The sequence below is a fragment of the Anser anser genome (genome assembly GCF_964211835.1).
Source record: "Anser anser genome assembly, chromosome: 10".
Classification (NCBI taxonomy): Eukaryota; Metazoa; Chordata; class Aves; order Anseriformes; family Anatidae; genus Anser; species Anser anser.
The window spans coordinates 5,752,689-5,775,885 of record NC_139730.1 but is presented as its reverse complement, the minus strand read 5'-3'; the positions used below and the strand labels follow the sequence as shown (position 1 = coordinate 5,775,885).

Sequence of the window (23,197 nt, the reverse complement as noted above, 5' to 3'; positions counted from 1 at the left end):
CTTCAGGTGGTTTGGAGGTCACGTTTCCTTTCTGACACAATTTGTTATCCCCAGAAAACAAAAAATGGAAAAAATAATCGCCAGGCCCTGCTTTTCAGCTGTCAGGGAGAAGGGGGCTGGCAGAGCACTTCAATGCTAGCCTGAAATTAAGGAATATAAATGCAGGACCAAAATCCAGGAAGGCTGCTGAATGCCTCTCAAAGAGAAATAATTCCTCATTCTTCTCTGCTAAGTCCCAGAGTGGACTGATGAAAAATAATCTGAACTACATGAAAATCCCTGCAATGTGTGAACTTTCATATGGAAATAGGTTTTTGGCTATTCATTACCTGTTTATATTTGCAAGGTTAAAAAGTTTAATTGATCGTTCAATAAATTATCACTTTACAGATCAGGTTAGGCTCTTAAACAAACCACGAATCACCATGTTAACACACAGATATAAATGAGTCTTTCTCAATAGGATAAACACTGTCCCCCATGTACGGTAGGTGTGGCAATTAGATTATTGATTTTAGGTAAATGTCTTGTTAATTATGCAGGAGGCTTCACTACTCGTGTTAATTAACTTACTGCTCCTTTGAATCAATACACTGTGTCCTCAGGAGAAAAAGCTCTCTCCCCCTGGTCTTTGGGGCAAAAAGAAAAAAAAAAAAAGAAAAAAAAAAAGTTTGGTTCATCTCTTTTCCTGTCTTCATTCTCCAAGTAGCTCCACAAATGCATAGCTCCATGTGGAAAAAAACAAAACAACAACAACAAAAAAAAGAAAAGCAGAGTGAGCAAAGTGTTAAGAGATGATCAAGCACTTCAGCCAATGAGAATGAAATTTAGACCTTGCTTGATGAAAGAAAAACCTAATTTTTATCCTGTACAGAACTCCAAATGGTGCAGAGATTATCAGCAGACAATCCCACAGAAGTTGTCTGTGCAAACCTTTCTATATACTTCAGAACCTGAGACCCCTCTCTTCCCTTGTCCAATTTTTTTAATCTTTCCTTATAGCTCTTTATTTTTTTAGTGCTTAATCAGAAACTTTTCTCACAGGATCCTTTTTACCCTTCTGTCTCATCTGAAACTTCCCTCATCTATGGCCTCTTCTTTTTCAGTCTAATTGGAATCTTCTTTTTCCACTGAATTTGTCCATTCCCCATCTCTTCTTTTCTCTCCCTCTAGTCTTCCTTTGTGGGTATGTGTTAGAATGACCAACACCCATTTTTACACCAATATCCCTTGAGCTGGATAGCTCAGAGTTGACTAGCATTTGTGTATCTTAACTACTCACCAAAGGCTTAGATCAAATATCAGACTACTCTTAAAAAAAATTAAAATTCATCCAATGGGAGTCCAACTTTATAGATGTATGTAAAATATGATATTTTTCCATTTCTCTTTTTTTTTTTTTTCTTTTTAATGAGGTACTTTGATTCCATATTATCAACAGAGATCTCAGTCTAGGAAATCCCATACAGAACTTCCCCAAATTTTTAATGGTGTTATTGGAATTTCTAAGCTAATAAGAATGCAGGTTTTGTCCACATTAACTCTCAGGGTTAGAATAATGACTATAAGCACAAACTTTCACATGATGACAGCCCAAATCTGAATCAAAGCTCCCTGGAAGCAGGTGGATCTGGATGTCTGGTCAAAAGGTCAGCCGTTTCCTTTTTGACTGCAATAAATGAAATAAACTGAAACCAGTTTCCTACTTGGCCTTTGGTTGTTTTCATATTTTCTCCATTTCTTTTGGTGATTTTGCAGTTCAAATCCTGTTTATGGCTTTTCAGTATATTTTGTTTGTGACTTTTTTGGTTGAGAGTGGAGACAAATGATTAGGACCATAATCCTGAAGACACTTAGGCATAACTTTATTCATATAAGCAGACGTGGTGCAGTCAATGGAGCTTTTACATGAGCAAAGTTACTCACATGTCTTAAGTACTTGCAGGATCAGGACCTTAATCTTGTGTTTTATGCTATTCGTTGACCTTGGTCATGTACACATTTATTACTGGTATGAAAAAGTACAAGGTAGAATGAGTGACATTCCTGGTACAGGGAGAGGTTTAACAGGAGGAAAAGAAATGGGAGTGCTTTTGTAACTGTTCTAAAAATAACCTTAAAAAAAAAAAAAATCTTTGCAAAAGTTTGAGACTAGCTTGCATTGATGTTTACATGAAGCCTGTTATACATAATTTTCCGAAGCTGTTTTCAATCATGCAAATGATTTTTTCCTTTGCAATATGCTAATGCAATCTGATTTATTTCAGTTGTAAAAGTTAATTACAATGTGTTTGTGAGTCCCTAAAGATGATGTATTAAATGTTTATAACCGGGATTATTAAAATGTCCTGTCTCGATTACAGTGCTTCTCTTTCAAACACTAGAACTAATTGTAGCCTTAAATCACAACAACCTCACCGTTAAAATTAACACAAGGGCAACATTGCATAATTTTAATTAATTTTAATTTGGCCAAAGCAAATTAATTTTTGTTTTCTAGAAGGACAGCTAAAATCTTTCCCAGCCCACTTCCATTAAACATGGAGTTCATAAACTTCTCTCTTTTTTCCACATTTGTATCCCTTTAACGATTCCATGGCTACATATTTACACTTTAAAATGCTCTTTGATTTCTCATGCTCTTTCTATTTTCATTGAAATGACTGTATTTGTGTCTGAAGTCCTTATTACTGTGCACCCAAAAGCGAATGAAATAATGGTGCAACATCCAGTATTTCACTGATTTTACATGCCTGTGCATTGCTCCAAATCATTCTGTAAACAAGTACCTCAGAGCCCCTTGAAGCTCTTGGAGCTTCAAGTTTTCTCTCCTGAACACCTCTGAAAGAACTTTTAAAATCTGGTGACAAAAAGTCTTTAAAAAGAAAAATCCCTAGAGAAATAATTAATTTGCACACCTATCTTTGCTATGCCTCTCTTTGCTTTGGTGTTACACTAAAGATTTTTTAAGGGAAGATGGGATTCTGCACCCAGATGGCATGAGTGATCTTGCTTACAAATTCCCTTACCTGAGGCCTGAAACCTCCATGCCATGAGACATCACAGACATTTGCTGGGGTACCACAATGACATCACAGTGTAGATTGTTTGGAGCTGTGTTTAGGATTAAAAACAAGAGAAAATTAGGAAATTCCTCTTCTTATCCTTGTATTATTACCATTTTATAAACATTACCAAAACTATCAAAATCACACCTAGAGGTCGTCCTGATGCAGTGTTTGAAATCTCCTTTTTTTTTTTTTTTTCCCCTTATGAAATACCGAATCCTTATAATGGTAAGTGTGGGATTTGGCTGTACATGAGTAATTTGTTGCCAGGGAAGGGAAGCAAAGTTTCAATTCAGGGAGTTTCCAGGGCTGTTTTCCAGAGGGAGCTGTGGTTTGCCTCTCCCACCCACAGAAGCAGCTGTGGGAGCGAGGGATGGGTAGGGAAGGGCTTGCCCTTCCTTATGTGCTAGGAGCTGGAACAAGAACAAGCTCACCGCCTTGCATGAATAGAAAGGAATCACTTGCCCCCGAGTAGCACTTAGCAAAGAGCATATGTGCATGTTTTTTAATGACAGACAGGAACAGCATTATTATAAGGATGGCCACAATGAAGCAAACCAAACGTCAGTCTAGACGAGGATCCTGCCTTGAATTGTAGCAAGAGCAGTTGCTTAGGCAAAAGTATAAAACTAGGCCAAGCATATCGCACTGTCCACTGCACTTCATGATTTGTAAATATTTAGTAGAGTCCTTCCATGCCTTTGATCAGTCTTCCTTGGACCTGTGAAAACTTCCACAACATCTGCTAGTAAGAAAACCCTCAGCTCAGCTGTGTGTTGATTACCAAAAGCTGTTCATTTTAGTTTATTCCTTTTTGTCCAAAGGTCTCAAAGCAACAAAAGAAGGTAGAAAAGGTTTACTCTCTAGTGTCTATGTAAGGAGAAGCTGCGGTAGAGCAAGTCTGAGTTCTCTCTCACCATCTGTACATAACCACACCACACCACAAATGTGAATTACTTAGTAGTAAGGCTTCAGACTTCAAGCAGTCCATTGGTCTTTATAATGGCAATGTTCCCATTTCATGCTATGCTGGGGAAAAACTAGCATCCACATAAGTAAGCCCTGTACTTTGTATTCTGTGTTGCTTTAGTTTGGCCCTGGATAAAGGAAGCAAATCCACTTGCACACGGACCAAACTGAAGCTGATAAGGCCTCTGTTTTTCACCTCTGTCTTTCCTTAATGATCTGATCAAGTGGCTGCTTAAAAGTGAGAACAGGCATGCACATGAGGGGACCTTCACATCCACATAAATATCACTTACTGCACGCATTTTTGTGTCAGGCAATTCAGTCACAGTCCCAGCACGAGAGTCAGGTCAGGGCAGCAGCTGCCCTGAGGTTGAAAGGTAACCAGAATTACTTATGTGTTTTAGCGTATTCCTCTGAGACTTCATATCTGTCTCTGCTCCTCAGCTGCTTAGTGAAACTAGGCCTTCTGCAACACAGCAACAGCTTTTCAGTTGCATTGGTCACATCTTGCTTCTGACGAATTTGTTACTGGTACGGTCCTAATCGTCTATTTTCACTGGAAACCTGTGTCCATTAGCTCCCTCTCACTCCTCCCAGCCCTCATGCTTTCCTGGAAAAGAAAAGCAGCAAGAAGGATGCAGCTGCACTTGATTCAGATTCCCACTGACTGAGGATATAAATCTTACCTTGGCCAAACACGTCAAACAGTGAAACTGCCATCTTTAAGCACTGTCGGTCTGCAGCCTGCCATCTTCATCCTTCTGGTGGACAAATGGCTTCTGTAGTCTCTGAATTCAGAGACAAATACAGGGCTGGGTGATCTGTCTCCTCACTGGATCATTTCCTCACCAGCAAGAAGAAGCACATTTGCTTTAGGCTTGATTTACATGCTATTGACTAACTTTAGCATCCTGGTGATTTCCAAGGAGATCCCTCAACACAGACACGAACTCCTCAAATAAAGCCAGACAGTAGCTGGGCAGGGACTTGCTGGGCAACAGCTGAAAAAAAGCAGCAGTTAGAAATTGGTCTGGAAGCAGACTTCAAACAAAAAACATATAAGGTTTGTTAGGGCCTAGTCTGCACGTTCAAATCCTATATTCAGACAGACTCTGTGTATGAGCTTACAGCTGATGATTTCCCTGTTGTGATGATTTTCTTACTGACTCAGTAGGACATAGCCTTGCAACTCCTTTTTTCTCCCACTTCATCAGTAAGTTGCAGATGAAGCATGGACAGAAGGTCCCAAGGATCCAGATAAAAAAGCAGTTCTCATTTCTTGGATAAAGATCAACCCAAGCATCTCAAGCTACAGGTATCGCTGGTAGGTGCTCAGCAGCTCTAAAAACAGGCCTTTGCTGTCTGGGCACAGTGTCAGCCTAAGGGGCATCTTTCACAGTATAGCTGACATATTATTTATTTATTTATTTATTTATTTATTTATTCTTTGCTGGAAAGGCAAGAATTCAAAAGAAGTGTGTGGCTGAATTTCTTTCATTCATTATTTATAACTGAGCGCACACAATTTTATTTATTTATTTATTTATTTTGCCTATAGTTCAAGCTGTCTGGGTATTTTCCAGAGCCTGTAAATATAGAGAAAGTTGGAATATGGATTTACCTAACCAGGCTTGGTCCTAAGCTTTGCTGTTCTGGACTGTTTCAACATATCCTACAAAAGCAATGTCAGATTGTCCTCAGCATTACTGAATCGTACTAGGCCCCATCCAAACAGCTCTTCAGCTTCTCTTTCAATGGAGATTTACCAGCTGAAGGCACTGAGACTGCAGCAAACTTCTGTCACCCACAGCGTTAATGACTAAAAGCCAGCATCAAAGTAAGAAGCATAAATAGGAATTCTTTAATTATAATGAATGGCACATTAACCTCAGCATGAATCTGTCATGACTTTTCAAAATGGCACACGTGCGGTGCCGTGCTTCAGCTTACGCCCTGGGCCTTTCGGTTGATCCCTTGGGATCTGTGTCTGCTTTTCTGACCAGAATGGCTCCCATCCAGCTACATTCAGTCATGGTGGGACATATTTGTATCCAGAAATACAGAATTCTCCTTAAAAATACTGATGATAAAGAAACTTGCTCATCTGCTGACTGTTGTCTTTCTTGTTCTGGGGATAAATAAATATGTGAGTGGGCATTTATTAAACAGACTAATGTTGAATCAACATATAAGAGGCCAGATTTTCTGTAAGTCATCAAAGCTCTGCTGAAGTCCATGAAACAATGCCAATCATTTCCAGCTGAGACCTTGGCCAAAACACTGTGAAAAACCACAAATGCATGCAATAAATATATTGCTTTCCATGAAACAGAAAACACAAATGTTATATTACGATGGAAATGGTTTCATAAAGTATGTTGCTATTAATGGACCTTGGATATAATAAAAATATGGTTGCTGTTTAAAATACATGGTAGAGCCATCAGCTTATAAGCAAACCGTAATGGTACCTGCTGTGCTGCTTTTCCAGGTGCCAAAGGCAGAGTGATAAACACTGTCATCTGTGAGAACTGCAGACCTGTGCTCAGACCGTGGAGGGCTGGATATACTTTGATAGACTTCCAAGCCTGGGCACACTTCTTCACACTGTGGCTTCAAGGCCAGCATGCCATCATAGGTCAGAGCCCCACAAAAATGAGTTATGGTGGGACTGTGTGAGGTAAAGCTAAGGGTCATATAACTTTGCACGCTCCCACAGAGTGCTGACAAATAGAGGTTAAAAAAAAAAAGAAAAATCTTTCCATCTGGGTTTTACTAAGTTCTTAGCAACTTTGGAAAGTCCCATGGTATTTTTTTATGAATCCAACATCATAGCCATCAGAATGGCCCAAATGTCCTATGGCAAGGACTTCGACTTACTGTTTTTCCTTTGTTGCCCAAATATCTACTAGTCTTCCCTCAGATGCCTGAATTTTACCTGTGGTCACACACCAGGAGGAGGTGGCTGGATTCTGCATTTGGCCTCACCTGACCAAAGTTTCTCTCTTCCTCCCCATGAGCTGTATGCATTATTTTTATATGTAAATCCCCTTCACAGAGTGCTGTGGTGGGCCTGTGATTTAACTCACAGTTTCAGACTATATAGAGCGGTTCACTTGGACCAGCATTTTGACTTTTGCTATGTTGGCCACTCCTCTGCTATTCTTGCTTACAGCGTCATTAACCTGTAGGGAAAGGGTGAGCTTACCCATCACTGGAAATACAGAATATAATAAAAGTCCAAGTGATATAATGGCACTGCTCTCCACCTACAGGCAGACACAGATGATTCGGCCAAGCAGGCTGCTCAGGCCCAAGATTTTGCAATTCTGATTTTTTATTTTGCTGCAGCCCAGCGCCTTTGCCCAGTGCTACCACATATTCTCAAGCCAATGATGAGCTGAGTGTGTATATCCTAATTTCTTTTCACTCATCTGACCAGAAGTAAACAAGACCTTAAAAAGAAATCTGTCTCCTTCCTGTTTTTACCTAAAGGATTCTTCTCAGTGTGCAGCACTAGATCTTTATTTGGTATATCACTGCACCTCGTCCATCAGCACCTATCACTGTTTTTTTAATGATGGGGAGAGTAAGGAAAAGTAAGTAAATAGTAGTAAATAGTTAGCCCTAAACTTAGGACTTACCCTATGTTGAAAACTGTTCTAAATTAAGCACAGTGGATGGGTTAGAGGGAAAGACCAAATCTCTAGGAAAAATTTTAAAGAAAAAGAAAAAGAAAAAGAAAAAGAAAAAGAAAAAGAAAAAGAAAAAGAAAAAGAAAAAGAAAAAGAAAAAGAAAAAGAAAAAGAAAAAGAAAAAGAAAAAGAAAAAGAAAAAGAAAAAGAAAAAGAAAAAGAAGAAGAAGAAGAAGAAGAAGAAGAAGAAGAAGAAGAAGAAGAAGAAGAAGGAGAAGAAAAAGAACAAGAAAAAGTGTTGTTTTCTTTTTTCCTAAGCCTATTTTTGTTTAGCTGTTGGTTATAAATTATTGCTTGAATGTGCACTTCCTAATAATGGCCAGTGACAGTAAGGGGAAATTCCACACAGGCAGGGGAAGAAAATACAATTAATTTCAATATATTTGCAGCACAAATTATTCGAAAGAATGACCTAGAGTTCTTTCAGATCTCTGTCTTCAGGTTTTCAACTCCTTATCATATATAGACATAGACCGGAATGGAAACCCCAGGTTATAAAACAACCTGGGAGCTGTAGATCTATACTGTAGAGCCACAAAGCTCAGGACTAACCCTACTTGTGGTAAATCCAAAGAAGCCTTTGCTAAAAGTTAACAGCCCCCATATGTTCCTATGAGCCAAACCTCAGAGCTTTTTTTCTCAGCTGCTGTCTCAGTCTGGTGTTACTTCTGGCCAGAAAAGAGATCCAGAAATATTATGTGTTGAGGTGTCATCAGCAGAGAAATCCCTCTTACCTATAGGGAGCTTGAATCAACTTGCAGTTCTGGCCTGAAATCTTGAATGCGAAGGATTTCTCAGAAGAGTTTTGATTGCCTCTAAAAATAAAACTGCATTTAGAAAAAAAAAAAAGTAGACCTGAACCACATATTCATGCTAGCTCCCATATCTCCCAGAATCTGATTTCATATCCTCATCTCCACTTTCAAGGTAGGATTTTTATCAAAAGCAGAGGTGCATTTGATCCAACTCTTCTAAAACCCAATGAGCAAGTATGCATAAGGTTCATCCCTATCATCTTTCTGTTGGTTTTCCTTTTGATCACAAAATGATATCTTTCTCCACTCAGTGGGCAATGAACCTTTCAATATTTACCCCCATGGCTGCAACAGCTTCATTTATCTTCATCTTTGAAAGCAACTCTATAATTATATCGTGCATTGTTCTCCAAGAGCCGCTCGCCAGTTAAGAAAAATATGTAATCAGCAGCCTTCCTTTCTAGCCAAAGGTACGTGTGACCAGTGAGACCTTTCCAAACTAGGACTGTAAAAGAAGCTAGATGTTAGATAAGGACCATTCTCCAAAAGAGAAATATATGCAAAAAGGAGGAGATAGACATCTGGCCAGAGCGTAGCATTTCTAGATAAACACTTCTGGTTATAGATGATTTCAGATCACGTATCTGCTTTCCTGTGTTCCTTTGATTATTACTGCTTGTCACGGACACTAAAATTGGAATTTGTGGCTGACCCCCATTCCCTATTGGCAAATGACCCTGACAGGGTTATCAAAGTCTAATACCCATTTTTTTCCTCTTCCCGTGGCTTTAATTGTACTGGTAATCTCACACGGCTTGTGAATTGTGAGAAGAGAGGGAGAGGGGAAAATGCAGAAGAAGTTGGGTTGAAAACCATGGAATTATGTCATGAACACAAAGTTTCTCATAGGAAAGTCTCTGTCTCAACTATGCAGGATGGGGTGGGGGGTGCGAAGGAGGAGGGAGTTCTTCACGAAAATCAGAAAGAAATAGATCTTTCCTCTTGTCTCTCACGTTTTGCAGAGTAAATGCTTGGCATTAAAGGAGCCATGGGCTCCCTTGTCAGGATGAATCATCCCCTTGGAATCTGCACGGAGCATAGGCTGAAGAGGCGGTATATTGCCAAATGCCAAATGCATGTGCTGGAATCACAGCCCGCCGCTTCCAGCACAGCCCCGCACACAGCCTTGTTCACTCCCGTTCCCATTTCTGGTTTGTGTCTTGTCACCTAAAACATAAACAGAGGCAAGGAGCTCACGGAGAGAAACGAGGGGGTGGAGGAATGGGGTGGAGGGAGGATGAGGCGAGGTTTCCAGCGAGACACAGCTCTTCCTTTCGCTGCCCACAAGAACGGGAACATTCCTCTTGCACAGCCTCGTGTGTGGACCCCGTCCACATCTCCCCCTCTGTAACAGAAAAATGCTGCTGGAAGACAGCATCCCTGGGATGCTCCCAGGTATTTTTCCCAACATCACACATTTGGTTTGTGTTTTATTGCTCTGGCAATATTAGACACTCTCAGAACAAGATGACACTGCAACATCACATGGAGAAAAGACCACGGGCTAACAGTGAGAGCAGCCCATAGCCAGCAACAAAGATATTCAAACTAAATAGCATATAAGTAACATTTAGCATAAGGTAACTTATTTCAATGTTGTGGTAAAAAAACATTTAAGAGGGAGAAACTTTTCAAGAGGATTATGTTTATTCACAGCATTTCTTTTGAAGCAGAAAATAATGGTAATAATGATAGAGAATTATAGGTGAAGTAAAATAGATGTGAAACGCTTTTAATTCCCAACCTTCTGTATATCACCTTTTTTTGTGTGTGTGTGTTCCTTAACATGGGATTGCCTGGCTGACATGAATGGACCAAAGGTAACACAGCAGGATGCAGTGGTATTCTGGCGATGCTGAAGAAAGGGGTCCATTTCCATGCCGGTTCCTGCTGATCTAATAAATATAACTATTTTATTCCCACCACCTCCTCTTTCCCACATGATTCTGACAGTTGGCAATAATAGAGTTGCTGAATTCATATGGAAAGAAGGAAATGAAATATTAAAATAACAAGGCAAAGATAAGATTTGCATTTGTACTTATACCATTGGCTTTTAAGAGAGTTTCCCCTATTAATATTAGATTTTGACAGGGGAAAGGGAGGCCAAGTTTCTGCTCATTTCAAAGGCTGACCGTCATCCTCCTGTCATTAGTAGCATGTTTCTGAGTTAACTGATCATTCAGCAGTAACAGCTTAATTCAGATTGGGCAGATACACACAGCCCGATCTCTGTCAAACTAACCAGGACATGCAACATGGAGTTTATGCCAGATTTACACTGGCTGTGTCTAGACAGACAATATCTGATCTGGCTTAAAGAAAGAGTGGCATGAACAGACAATATCTGCACTGGCAAAAAGCCTGGCATGACAGAGTTAAGCTGTGACATCTTTTTTTTAACAAACTCAAGTCAGCGGGGAAAAAATGTATATACGAGCAGTATTTTGTATTACGTAGCCATAGAGGTTTTCACTTGGAACTAGGGACCCTAGTGCAGGATTTTCTGTATAACTGAGATGAAGCTGTGCCCTTTGTTTACAGTGGTGCTGTGAGTTCCACACCTTCCCTGTGTTTGGTTCAGTGTCAGCACAGCTCTTAGGTGAGACTTGGAGCTCATGGAAGTGAATGCAAGAATTTCTTACAACTAGATGAAGCTGTCTCTGAAGACGTACCCAAAGAGCTTGAATAGCAAAGCATTAAAAATATTGACCACATTTGTCCTGGATTCAATGTTCTCACTAGTTCTATCAGTTGTTTCTTCAAAAACATTCAACCAGTTTCTTCAAAAACCAACTTTCATTTGTCTGCCTATCTCTAGTTTATAACCCCTTTAAAACTCCATTTGACTTTTTTGTAACTTGACCATCTCTGTTACTTCCTCTTATCAAGGGGACCAACCACACAACTATTTTGTGCCTCCACAGTATGTTTGCAGAGTGTTTTCCTAGTAAACCATGCCTTGCATAGGTCCTCTGGCAGAACTGCCACATATAAATTAGAATCGTCCCGATTCACATCTCAGCTGCAAAAAAAAATGTGCAAGACATACACTGAACAAGTCCAGCCACCGGATGGGAGGACTCAACTAATTGGTTGAGTTGGCTCAAATACTTGGCCACCAGCTGGCTGATACAGCAGCCTCCAGCCCCAGGGAGTCAAATGTTCCACCCCAAATACAACCTGGGTCTATTTAGTGGCAGAGCAGAGCAGTAACCTCTGGTACCACATGGCTCAGACCATTTTTTAATTATTATTACTAATTTTAAAATATAAAAATGGCATAAAACCTTTTTCAAAATTTAATTTGCATTTAGAAAAAAAAGAAAAAAAGAAAAGAAAAGAAAAGAAAAGAATGAAAGCATATGGTATCAATCATATTTTATAATACTTGTAACTGCAGTTCGGAAACATGTGTTTCCTAACTGCTCATTCAGCAGTATCTGTATAATTTTTTTAAGCAAAAAACAACCCTCTAAACAAAGCATTTAAACTAACCAGCATTGCATGATATTGTACTTAGCTGAAATGAACCATTTTATTTGGGTGTAAGCTGAATAGAACCAGCAGTTACTGTTGCTCTGTTACTATTCCAGAAACCTTCTTTCAACTTTAAATTAGATTCAGGAAGAAAGGAAGAAAATACTATGCCTTCAAATATCACTGCTGTTGCTACTCCTGTAATGGTAAACACTGAAAGTGCAGTATATTTTGTTCATGCTGTTTCCAAAGCATTTTATTTAACTATGGACAATCTGCCTTAATGAAGGAAAGCAATGGCTCATCAGAACAGGTTCCCTGTCTCAACAGTGGCCTTTAACTGATGCTTCCAGAAAAGCATGGGATCTGCCTCATTCATTTAGCCAATTGATACTGGGAAGGAAAGTACTTCATCTTGATCTCCTGTGATGATTAATTAATATTTGGATCATCTTTCTTTCTTTTGTCGTTAAGCATGACTGAAGAAGTATGATAATTTTCCCATGAGTGCCTTGGGATGCCCAGCACATAAACTTCATGATTTCAGCTCATATATTTAATAAACCTTCAGAGATCCATCACACCTTGATGCAGACGAATAACAGGAATTGATCCCAGTCACCTATGCCTCAAACAAAATGCAACATTTTTTTTCTTTTTTTTTTCCTCAGATCAGATTAGTCCCCAATTTCTTGAGATATATAGTACCCACTCCCTCCCATCACCATCCTGTCAAAACCCATTTTTTCTTCTGAAAGCCACTGGGTGATTTTTAGCAGATAAATGCTCCACCTTTGAAATTCAACTCCATCACATTTTGTTTGTTTGTCTGTCTCTCTGTTATGCTCTGCACACCTTCTTGCAACAGGGTGATAATATAGTTATTGCCAGAAAAAAATGGATGGACATCCCTCTTCCTCTCTCAGTCACACTGACATCCATTCATTTTACACAGAAATAACTCCATTGACTTTATTGTACTTGTTCTGACTTGGTATTGGTACAAGCAAGAGAAGAACAAGGTTCTATTTTTATTTTTCATTTCCTACGTGCAGCTGATGTCAGAGACCCTGCAGCACGCCGACCTTTGCTGAGAAACTTGACAAAAATCCACCCTTCTATCTGAAGACAAAACAAGGGATTATCAGCAAGAAATTAGCAAAGCAATCAACGTGCAAGAGGATCCTCATTTAATAAGTGCTAACTTTTATTTTCCTAATAGGCATTAAAAACAATAACACCACGTCCATGATACAATTTGATTAAATTGGCTCCGATAGCTTTGGGAGCAGTAATATGATTAAATGTCTAACACAGAGCATGTTTTTGGTGGCTGATCGGCAGAGTGCCTAGCTTTTATTCCACACACACTGCAGTTCTTGGTGATGATGGCATTAACCATTTCCTATTCAAGCCCGCTGGAAAATCCAAAGTGTTCTCCCCCTGGGAAACACCCTGGGGCAACACCATAGAGAGAAGGACTGGGAATAATTTCCAAATATCCCCTTCTCACCTCTCCTTTCTATTTTGCATGCAGCTTCTTGGTCATTGCTTGACCTGTGCATGGAAATCATGATGGATCTGATCTGATTTTTTTTTTTTTTGAGAGGTCCTTTGCGGATCCAGGAGTTGGACTCAACGATCCTTGTGGGTCCCTTCCAACTCAGATATTCTATGTTTCTATGTTTTGTTTTTTCTTTTTCTACCATCTATTTTGAAGGACAGCCATCAAAGTAAGGATCTTGACACAAGCCTCAGTCCAACCAGCACCACATGTCAGGAACTCCTCTCCCCTTGCTGCACAGGATTGAAGTATTCCTTCCATATTCAGAAAGTTATCGTGTCTGCCATAGCTAGGCCCTGCAATAATTCCTGTCTGACCTGTTTCAAGGCTAAAATGATTGAATTAATTTTAACCCCTAAACTAAGATTTTTATTTCATGACATGGTTTATGAGTGACTTGAATGTGAATCCCTTGTGAAGGGCTAAAAACACCTGAAAACTTTAAGAAATGTTTATACTGTGAAAAACTCTGAAGGAATCCCACGGAAATCAGGCAGATTATAGGCTGTTTGCTCGTACACTTGAGCTTAAGAATTTGCATAGGTGCCTGATGTATTGGAGCCAGTGACTTCTGCACAGAGATCCACTGCAGTCCAGCTTGATTTCAAGGGAATTTGGTGAGAATTTAATAGCATAGCTTCCCAATATTACCTCAAATAAATTATACAAACCTCCCAGCAGCAGAACTTTTATGAAGACAGCAGTTTAGAAAGACATATACTTCATCATGTGCATATCAGATACTATAACAGATTCTTCTTTCTATACTAAAGCGCCTTCGAATCAGGACACCAAGGAAGAAAACCAACCAAGCTCAAGAGGCAGAATATCTGAACAGAGTCATATTGCTTCATTTCCCCCTAAATTCTGTAGGTTGGTTAAAACAAACACACACACACACACACACACAAAAAAAAAAAAAAATCCCAGGAGGATTTATCTATGTATTTATACTGGACAAGCTGGAATAAAGTATATCCAGTGCTTCAGAACAAAATATTTCAAGGTGCATAATGGCATTCATAATGTTGTTGAATTCAGAGCTCAGCACTAAGACAAAAAGAAATAATTTCAGCTCCTTTTAACAGCCCCCACATCATGTGTTTGCACTTGTTCCAAACCCAGGGCAGACTTCACCATTTATTTTGTGTATTTCTAAGAGATCTTAGCCATATGCAGAGATGTACTGTGATTGCCGTTATATTAGGACATGCCTCTTCACACAGCTCTTGTCAGTTAATGAAGGGAAGACAGGAAAGCCCCATGACTAACTTCATTTACCAGAGAAGGAGAGATGGCAGAGCAAAAGCCAAGCTGTTTCTGCAAAGGATGCGCTAGAAGCTGAGGTCCTGAGTTCAGTACCTACATTTCTAATTCAGGAAAAGTCATCTGTCCTCTTGTCTTCCCTGGCCAAGATGACTGTCTAATACATAACTGGGAAATTTAAGCTACTTTGGGATTTAAATAATTTACAGCGCAGTAGGAGAACAAACCTTTCTTTTTAATTAATCAAATTCTATAAAATCTGATCATTTAACAGAATCTGAAGTACAAATGATGATGTAATGATATCTCCTGAGACAATATTCTATACATTTTCCCTTCTCTTTTCCCCTAAATCAGTAATTACTAACATAATGCTAAATAAGAAAAGATTTAGTCTCCTCTCGTGGACCCTTTGATGTAGCACACAGCTTTTTTGTTCTAATTTCGTGTAGATAAAATAGCCACAGATTGCCCCTTTGTACCCTAACAGCTTTCTCACTATGCCGTCCTGCAGCCCAACTTCTTGTTCTGTCAGACTGGCAATATCTGTAGTGACTTACACTGCTTTTTTTTTTTTTTTTTTCATGCCTGCAAAGGTTCACACAGCCAGAGGAAGGCTCATTTCTGAAGAGGAATAATGCGCTGAGAAGCCGCCTGGACCTTGTTCATGGTCCTTTCCAGGAGAACTAATTGCCAAAACTAATTAAGACTGAAACTGATGGGGTTCTCTCCCACATAGACTTTACAGGATTAAGAACAATACTAGTTAGCTGTAAACACGGTCTCTTAAAAAAACTACAGATTCTCTTTGCCGAAGGCTTAGAGTGGGCGGGGATCAGAAGCTTTTTGATATGTAAGTATACCCAGCAGTAATAAAAGTCTTACACCAGGTTAACTACACAATTTGCTAATAACATTTGCTGACACAATCCATGAAAATCACTCTGGCAGCCCGATTTTTGGCAAGTGTACAAACGTTTTATTGAACACATGCTGCCTATGAAACATGGTCTATGAAAACATGGCCCCCCTATTCGCAAACGAGCAGCTGAGTAACATGTGAATAAATACCTGCTCTCGATTCTTTTTGGCGTATAGCGAGCAGGAAACCTCCAATTCTTTCGCATATATTTTGGAGGGAAAAGCAAGAAAATGTTCCTCAACTAACTTTGGTGTTGGAGAGCAAAATTTCCGTACAGTATGGCCCATAACCAATGAGTGTCAGTCAAGGCAGACATCCCACGTAAAAGGAATCACTGTTTTCACACCGTTTCAAGTTGAAACATGGTCTGCTCGTGTTCTTTCACTCTAAGTGGAGCTTACAGAATTCAATGATGCATATTATAAGCCAAAATTTTTCAGGGACACAACTATGCCTATCCTCCTAGGAATTGTATGCAAGAATCGCAAGGTTGAGTTTTGAGATTTGCCCCAGCTACACAGGCAAGAGACCCAAGGAATATGTATGATTAGACATATAAAATGTGTATCCAGTCTGACTTACCCATTAATTTATAAAGCAGCATTTCCAAAGACAGACAGTGAGGCACTGCCAGTCACTACCATGATGCTAAAATAACATGATGCAGATCAGCAGAGAAGTAGCAGGTGCCAGTAAACATGTGGTGGCCCCAAATATACTGGTTTTCCCCAGCACCTTCTCTAAAACTTCCTGTGAAATAGGACAACATAAAACACTGCTTTACTGACTACCTATCCAAGGGGGTCTGTAATAGGGAACAGGATGGATTCTTTTCACTATGTTTCAGCCACATGGCTGCCACATTTCTGGGGCAACAATTAAGATTAATCAACAATACTGTCAGTTTTTCTTTCACTCCTGGCATATGTATTTCTATGATATGATGATGTGTCACTAATATCTAATTATCTATCATGTCTCCTGCAGCATACCCTAGAAGTATCCAGAAATGGCAAAGTCCTAAAAAAAAAAAAAATAGAGAGAGAGAGAGAGGAATGGGTGCTAACATAATGATTGATAAATAATCGACATATAAAAATAAACAAATAAATAAATAAATAAAAGGATAGAATTCAGTCCCAGAGGTAAATGCTATTGCTTTTAAAATTTTAATGTTTACTTTTTGATTTTTCTATCCATACACTCAAATATATATAAGCAAACACCCTTGAAAGAATAAATAAATAGATTAGATAGATAGATAGATAGATAGATAAATACCAGAAAAGAAATAACCTGGAAGGATGGTGGTTTCAACACAATATTCTTAGGATTCAAATAATACCAATTTCTTAGCATAACTATCAATGATTGTATCTGGTCACATTTATCAGGTATGCAATTCATTCCAAGTACACACATATTTGGGAGAAGAATTCACAAAACACATTGTGCAAGCATGTCCACAAATCTGGGCTGTGTTGTGAGAGAGCTTTGCCTAATTTATGGCTTTGAGGGGAAATTGTGCAAAACGTCGTTTTGCCTATGAGCTGGAAGATTTGATCAAAACTGAAAACCCTGATTCAAAAGCGTGCCTCACAGCTTCATACAAAGCAAAATGTTCTCATAGGTGCTGTGAGTGCTCACCTGCTCTCTCTTTGACATATCAAGATTTGCTAACAGGAAGAACTACTTCTGCACAGCATGACTATGATTTTGTGAAACTATTCTTGCACGTATTTGCAAAGGTGACAGTAAAAACACCAGGGTATTCCTATAACAAGGGAGGAGCTTTCTGCTTAGGAACTATTAGCATCGTATTAAATCATTGGCTTTAGGGAAGGGGCCTGTCAAGTTTAACAATGAGAACTGTAAACTTATCCTTCTGAGGAGATGTGGGATGTTCTAGCAGAATTGCTTGCATTGTTTGCCATCTCCCCTAGAGCTGTTTCTTTATTTTACTGCAACTCAGACCCAAATTCAGTACTTTTGGAGTGGTTGGCCTGTGCCAATCTAGTAGTCTGAGTTAATGGTTTCATATTGTTACAGTTGTCTTAGTGGCCCGAGTCCTCCAAAGTGATGCAAGTTGGGTGGCTTCCACTACACTGAGGATAATTAACTCTAAGACTGTGATACGTGCAAAATATGCACACACAAGATGGCATGTAGAGGAAACCCTTTAGTGGTGTCTAATAATGAAGTAGGAAACAAACTAAAAGTCCTCCAAAACTGAAGAAGGAATGCCACAATAAATTAATCTTATGTCCACAAGTGTGATACAGTCTGAGGGATGGCAGATTCTTCCTCTACAAGAAATGCTGAATTCTGATAACCATTGAGTGATCCCTCATTTCTTCAATGTGCAAAGCTGTGAAACCCCAAGGGTTATTTTTTTCCCTTTCATTTCTCTGCTGACAAGTGGCATGGGAAGTGTAGAAAGAGTTTAAAAATTTAGCTTTGAGAAAACATATTCCCAGTGGGACCTACTTTATACACTGATTTCAATGGAAAACTATTTTCCTAAAGGGTTTTTTTTTCATCCTCTTTTCCAGCTTGCTTCATGAAACCAAATGTTTTACATAATATTGGAAATCAACCCCCACCCCTCACTTACTCCCTCCCTCTCTCTGTCTGTCTCTCTGTGGAATAGGCAAATCAATGGAGAAGTGTTCAAGCTTTTGTTAAAATGAAAGAATGGAAAATTAAAGGAGGTTGTTCAGAGTAACAGTCACATAAAAATGTACAGCCTGTGGTTCTTGACTCTCTTTGACTGTAGAACTGTTGCTCGTTTCTCTCCAGCTGCCTGTGATAAAGGTACATATGCGGTCTGTATATAATTATATGAGGGTGTGCAGGCAAACCCCTGCACAGCCAGGATGATGTGAGGTTTCTCTATACACTCATTATGTTCCTGGACTTTCAGATTTTTGTAGACAAAATAAGATTTCTTTCATTAAAATGGGATTTATTTGTGGTTCAATAGCCTGAGGCTGCAGAAAAACAGGGCATTTCACCATTGTGTCATTGAACACTGAACTCTTGCCTTTTAATTATATAGGTTTCTGACACCCAACCAGACTTCTCTTTTTTTCCTCCTCCCTTTAAGGGAGATGACGCAATTGTGACATAGCCAGGCCCCAAATAAGAAATTCCTAACCCAGATGGACACAGTATAAACATTCAGATGCAGAGAGCCTTGGTTTAGGATTGCGGCAGGACCCGGTTGATTTGAACCACACTTTTCACAGGGCTTTGCTGGCCCCCAAATGAGAAATTATTGATCCAAACGGAGTAACATAAGGATTCTGTCATGCAGGAAGAACCACATGGAGGCTTCTCCCAGGCAGATGGACCAGTTGAATAGTCAGTGCTTTCCCTGGTGAGAAATGAAACTAGAGCAGGTTTTTCTTTTTCTTTTTTTTTTTTCTTTTTCCCTGTTCCTGTGAATTCTTACCCAGTCATATTTGAAAGTGATGTATTTCTTACACTAAAGTGAAGGAACTAAAATCTCCTTGATTATGCAAAGGTAATTTGACCTGATGAAGAGTTCAAATAAAAAAAAGAGAAATACAATCCAGCTTTACATAGATCAAGGAAATCTTCAATCTGACAATGAGAAGTGTTGAACTGTCCCAAGTCCTATTAAAATTCAATTTGTATTTCTGGTGTTCAACACCTCTGGAGTTCAGGCCATCTGGGTCCTTTCACATCTGTGATCCAGGCTTCCCAAAGGTCAAAAAAAAACACCTGATAGTGTAAATCTCGCATGCAAGTCTTGATGTCATGAAGTCAGGCCCAGCCTTGAAAAATCAGGAAGATCACTGGAGTCTGCCTGATCCAGAGACTGATGCCTTCAGAAATCTTTTTCACATGGCAATTGACAAAGACTTTATAATCAAGAACTTCATGTAACTCTGAAGTGAAAATGTAGGGAACACATATATATATACATATATGTATATATCTGTTCTCTCTCTTTTTATTTATTTATTTTTATGCAAGAGACCTGTTTTTGAGAGAAATGCAGAAATAAAATGCCTTCTAAAGTTAATACCTCAGTACTATTCCATGATAAAAAACGTCATTTCACCGACTTTACATTTGCAATGAAGTTTATGAAATTATATGCGGTAGAACATCGACCTTCTCAGACATAATTTTCACAAAAAAAAATCTGTTTCAAATAACCTTAAAAAAAATATTAGCTGTTTGATTCTTCTTGTAGTCAGATCCATAACATAAAGGACCATGCCACCCTCACAGAAAGATGAAGAAAGAGTCAGCCATAGATTATTTCAGTATGCATATGTGGTAATTTTTATAAATATTAAATGTGGTAATATTTCATATATATTTTTTTACAATATAAATATTGTATACCATGTTGGGCAAAATTATCTGAAAGGATCTTTAACCCAACTGAAAGTCAAGACTGAGAACACCTAGAATTCAGTTGGCAAGCTAAGCATTATGCAGGCAGGAGATGGACATCAACTGAAGGATCCATACTGTCTCCCATGTGCAGTACGGTAGACTTTTACAAACGCTTTTGCACTTTTTTGTACTTGGTGCAACCATGTATTAATGATATAGATTCAGGAATTTGCCACAGCTTCTCCTGACACATGATACACTGCCTGATCCTTATGGTTTCCCACAAATCATTATCATCTTCCCAACATAAACAGACACAAAAGGAACTGATAGTATTCCTGTCTGGCTTGATTGCACGTATTTCTGTGGGGTGGAAGTGCGACATGAAGCACAGCATGAAAACCCATCACAGCTCTTTGCTCTGCACTGAGTGTGTTTTGGATGGGGCAGATGGCAAAGAAAAGCTTTTATGCCTTTCCAGGTGACATAAAGGTGTTATACAGAGCCAATGAAAACTCAAGATAAGGGGGCAGAAGGTACCTTGAGGAGCTCTACAGAGGAGGAGCTAAAAAACTATGTTCCCCCCAGCAGACTCTTTGCCCTTTGTATTTTATTTTTTTCTAGCATCTTCTCTATGCCACCAGAAAATATCAGCAGCAATTGAGTTAAAGCTTGGCTGAATTATCCCTTTCATAAGCCTGTGTCTTCGGTTTTTTAAAGTAAAGGTTTCCTTTATTAATTTTACCCAGCTAGCATTCACTTAGCATTTGCTTTGAGGGATAATTGACAGGTTGAGGTGACACTCGCCAGAATGAGAGCCATAAATCAGAAATAATTTCCAAAATTGGCTGAGGGGCTGATATGTTGAATAGGCAAATACAGGTAAAAATCTCTCTATTAGGCCTGACAGGAGCAGCAAATGTCAAGCAAGTGCTCTCTAATGCACCAGCTTAGATTAATTTTGTGGTTCCTTCTTTGGTTGATTTTGTCTTCAGAATGCTACTGTGCTCTGACAATGCCACCAGACTGCTCTTCTGGATGGAGGGAGTTTCTGTTTTCCTCTTAATTGAGGAGAAACCAAAATTGCTGTGGAAAATGAAGGTGACTTTTTTAACTCTTAACTTTTCTTTAAAATAAGTCACTTTCATAGTCCCAGTAGTAAAGTCAAAAAAAAAAAAAAAAAAAAGCCTGTTTATTTGTGTTTTAAAACAGAAGATTAAAACATTTGTCATGAAGAAGTCGGAACTGCTTGATCCGCTGTAGGATCCACTTTATTTGCTTACTGAAGCGCATGATAAAACCCTCTCATCTGACTGGCATGAGACCACCATAAAGCAGGCAGGTGGCTTGGCAGAAAATTAACTTCTGATAATTCTGTTCACTCAGTGTCTTTCTCTCAAGGCTATCAAAGCACTTCACCAAGAGCAGTGTAGTTAGTAACAGATAACTATTACAAGGAAGTAGATAGCAATGATCTACTTTGACAAACAGAGAACTGGAACCGCGTGATCTTTGTTGCTGGTGATGTCAAAGGCAGTGGTCAGACACCAACAACTCCAACAGCCAGAGTCCATAAAGCCTAGCTTCTAATTTGAGTTTCTTCCTTTTCCACCCCTGACAGCAAAGGTCAAAACAATCAGATTTATGAAAATGAAAGTGGTTTTGGTCATTTTGCCCGAAACTTTTTCATGACTTTCAGCTAAATAAGAGGTGTGTTTCCTCCAGGCCTTTTGAAAGCAGGCATACACATAAAAAACACATACACTGCAAAAATGGCCAAAATTCAGTCCCAGAATAAAACTGTGAAAATTCACAGTTTCTTCCGCTGAGCAATTATTTCAGTTTTCGCCAACAGGAATGGTGAGATTTTAGCATCAGGTTTTTTTGTTTGCAACATAAATACTTGTAAAGCAAAAAACTGGTAGCTTTGCAAACTCTAGATGTATTTAAGGATCTTCTGTGAAATATGATGGATGAGGAGGATGAAAAGAACAGTTCTTGTCATGGGAAGCCAGAAAGAGAAAAGTTCTCTGAGTACCCCAAGCCTCAAGACCTTGAAAGATAACAGGGTTAGGGTCATGGTATAAGATGGATTGCTGCTGGTAGTGATGGCTGAAATGTATAGAGAAGTGTGAGCTAGTAATCAGACTGACAGATCACAGTATTTCCCGCTACTCCCAATTTATTTCTTCCTTGAAGTCATAAACAGGTCAACTCCTCCATTCCTCTGCCTTAGATTGTACATTTGTGTATAACTTGTTATACTAGAGTCAAAGTTCAAAGCTGGGTTGCACCCAAGCTTGGACACAAAATCTATTCCCAGAAGACCACCTGTGCATCTATTCTGTATTTTCATGGATGGAAAAGAAGGAAAGTTGATTCCTCACAACTGCATATTTACACCCACTATAAAGGACTTAGGGACTTAAGGACATCTCTTCCTATTTACCTCAAATCCTGCTGGAGAAACAGTCTTACAAGATGACAAAGGGGAAATGGCTTCCTTCATATAGCAAAACACTGCCTGAGAACGTATATAGTCACTCTATTAATACATTAGAAAGAAACCAAAGACTTTTATATCCAAACACATAACAGTGACACCAAAAGCTTTTTGACTGGCCTGGTGTGCCCTTAGGCTGAAAATTAGATGAAAGTTTTTACTCATTAGAAAAGACAGGTTCTTGGATCAGTTTCTAATTAGGGAGTAGAGGAGCAAACTACCAAATCAGCTAAAAATTAAATTAATTAATTAATTAATCCATGAATTTTATTATTATAGAACAAAGTTGTCTCTAGTGGTTGTGAGATGTATGTGACCCAAAGCACCCCTTGTACAGACACATATTCCTTGTGTAAAAAAGAGAGAATATAAGCATCTAGTACAAAAGGTTACTTTACTTAAGTTAGCAAAGGAGAGGTAATTTAACTGATGACACTTGTTACAACTAGTTTCTTTGGACTTAAGGAAGGCATTTCAGCAGTTCAGCTTGAAGTCACAGGCATGAGGAAGAAAATGGCTAAATCTGTACAAGGCAAGTTGA

General features: G+C 39.0%; 1 long non-coding RNA gene across 1 annotated transcript in view; it reads right to left on the bottom strand.

Moving 5' to 3' along the window:
- Positions 1–218: 218 nt before the first annotated feature.
- Positions 219–23,197, bottom strand: part of LOC310905070 — a 71,276-nt gene continuing 48,297 nt past the window's right edge. Inside the window, exons 4-8 of the long non-coding RNA XR_014588757.1 lie at positions 8,467–8,547; positions 4,940–5,038; positions 4,724–4,825; positions 3,030–3,114; positions 219–725 (exon numbers count right to left, since the gene is read on the bottom strand). This is a non-coding gene — a long non-coding RNA (uncharacterized lncRNA). The remainder of the gene's footprint in view (positions 726–3,029; positions 3,115–4,723; positions 4,826–4,939; positions 5,039–8,466; positions 8,548–23,197) is intronic.